We start from the raw sequence: 2,500 nt of genomic DNA on the forward strand, positions 1-2,500 counted from the left end.
TACCTCCCCGTGCCGGGAGTGGGTAATTTGCGCGCCTGCTGCCTTCCTTGGATGTGGTAGCCGTTTCTCAGGCTCCCTCTCCGGAATCGAACCCTGATTCCCCGTTACCCGTTACAACCATGGTAGGCGCAGAACCTACCATCGACAGTTGATAAGGCAGACATTTGAAAGATGCGTCGCCGGTATGAGGACCGTGCGATCAGCCCAAAGTTATTCAGAGTCACCAAGGCAAACGGACCGGACGAGCCGACCGATTGGTTTTGATCTAATAAAAGCGTCCCTTCCATCTCTGGTCGGGACTCTGTTTGCATGTATTAGCTCTAGAATTACCACAGTTATCCAAGTAACGTGGGTACGATCTAAGGAACCATAACTGATTTAATGAGCCATTCGCGGTTTCACCTTAATGCGGCTTGTACTGAGACATGCATGGCTTAATCTTTGAGACAAGCATATGACTACTGGCAGGATCAACCAGGGAGCTGCGTCAACTAGAGCTGAGCAGCCGGCCGCCCGGGAGTGTGTCCCGGGGGCCCGCGCGAACACGCAAGCGTCCGCTCAATTATTCTGCAAACAGGAGGAGGCTGAGCTCCCCTGCACAACACACCTCGAAACCCTCTCAGGTCCCGGCGGCGCGCAGCGCCGTCCTAAGTACTTGGTCGGGTTCGAGAGAGGCGCAATCGCCCGGAGTTAGGCGAGTAGACGCTTTAGGTGCGACCACCCGTGCTCCCAACTGAGCTTGCCGCTGCCGACAGAGGCCCGGGAGCGTGCTGTCGTGGCATTGCCGGCGGGAGACAACACGCGCCACCTACGGTGACCGGCAGCTCCAACGCCAGCGCCACAGAAGGACAAAAGCCCCACTTGGGTGCCGAAGCGAACTCTCCCAGCACAGCGCACGCGCCAACACGTCCGCACAGCTGCGATACAAACCACCTGCGAGAACCGCTGGGGCGACCGAGCAGCAGACGGCGTCGCGGCGCCGAGCGCCGGGCGGCGGCGCATCCTCAGCGCACACAGTCCTCAATCGGACCAGCACACTGCAGATGGCCACCGCGCTTCGCACCGGGCCCGCGAGGACCTGCTTTGGCCGCAAGGCGCCGCGAGCAGGGGGCGCCGGCGCGCAGCTGCGCCGCCTGCCGCGTCCGTCGGCCGGCGCGCCTGCCACTGGCCGCCCCCACCAGCCGGCTGTAGCGCGTGCGCCCACGCACCGCGCTGCCAGCACGCCGGGCGGCCCCCCCTCACCGGCCGGGGACGGTCCCACCCAGCCACCGCCGCGTATCGCCTCACACCCAGATCCCCTTTCACGTTCGTGGGCATGGTGGGTCCCCTTTCACGTTCGTGGGCATGGTGGGTATCCCTGAAACAACCGGTTAATAGCTCGACCGATCGTCGCCAACACTGATTCACCTCTAGCGAGAACAACCGCACCACAACGGGTTACCTGTTGTTCATTTGCGTAACGTCACCAGCAAACGTAGACGTCCATCGCCATTTGCAACGAGTATTGCATGCCTGTGTCAGGTGTCACAACACACTACGTCTGCCCACATAGACGCAACAACATGTGCACGCCTCGAGAACACGTGGAAGGTAGCCCCCGTACGTATGCGGTGTCCATTGCGCGAACGACTGTCAGCCGGCCTCTGCAGGATGTCGCAGATGTGGAACGCGGTGCAACATGCTATCACGGTGTGTGAGAAGAGACGACTACGTCCGAATACACGCTCCACTACATCAACAGACTGCTCATGCTGATCGCCATCCAGGGCGTCCGTTCCTCCCACACGTCTGAATGGCGTACCACACTGCAATCCAGCTCTTATAGGGAGACGACACGTAGCTGCGTGCACAATATTTGGACTGTATGGTCTGCCGTTGCTAGGCGCAGTCGTCGTACGGTCACACATGTGCCACGATGTATCATTCAGTACATACGGACCAATGTGCAGTACAGTTTGTGGGTTTTGCGTACATCGGGGGACAGGTGACAGGCCGTACCACAACGTAGGCTGAGTACGTCGGCATGCGAAGGGCATTGAACATGCAAACTTCTCAACGACCAGCTTGCGAAGGCAGGGGGGAAGGGGGGGGGGGCATGTACGTCCTGCTGCTATCCACATTACAGTGTATAGCAGGAGCATGTGGAAAGTCAGCAACACCTGCAAGGTGTTTAACATGACGCGATACACAGGGGACCGGGCAGTGCGAATAGCGAACTATATTGCGAGGGTTGCGGTTAGGCAACACTACACTAATTTAACGAGTTGCATAACAATTACAGAGCAGGTTCAGCGACAACGTGCGTCAGGTTAAGGCGCAATATAGGTTAGGTTAAGGCACAACATGGGTTACGTTAAAGCACAAATTAGGTTACGTTAAAGCACAAATTAGGTTACGTTAAAGCACAAATTAGGTTACGTTAAAGCACAAATTAGGTTACGTTAAAGCACAAATTAGGTTACGTTAAAGCACAAATTAGGTTACGTTAAAGCACAAATTA

The 2,500-nt window shown here is 57.1% G+C and overlaps 1 non-coding gene across 1 annotated transcript in view; it reads right to left on the reverse strand.

Annotated features, from left to right (window-relative positions):
* LOC126435602 (small subunit ribosomal RNA) overlaps positions 1–481 on the reverse strand; it is a 1,909-nt gene extending 1,428 nt beyond the window's left edge. Inside the window, exon 1 of the ribosomal RNA XR_007580060.1 lies at positions 1–481. This exon is cut by the window's left edge and continues 1,428 nt beyond it. This is a non-coding gene — a ribosomal RNA (small subunit ribosomal RNA).
* Positions 482–2,500: the final 2,019 nt, after the last annotated feature.

The sequence above is a fragment of the Schistocerca serialis genome, unplaced genomic scaffold (genome assembly GCF_023864345.2).
Source record: "Schistocerca serialis cubense isolate TAMUIC-IGC-003099 unplaced genomic scaffold, iqSchSeri2.2 HiC_scaffold_1212, whole genome shotgun sequence".
NCBI lineage: Eukaryota > Metazoa > Arthropoda > Insecta > Orthoptera > Acrididae > Schistocerca > Schistocerca serialis.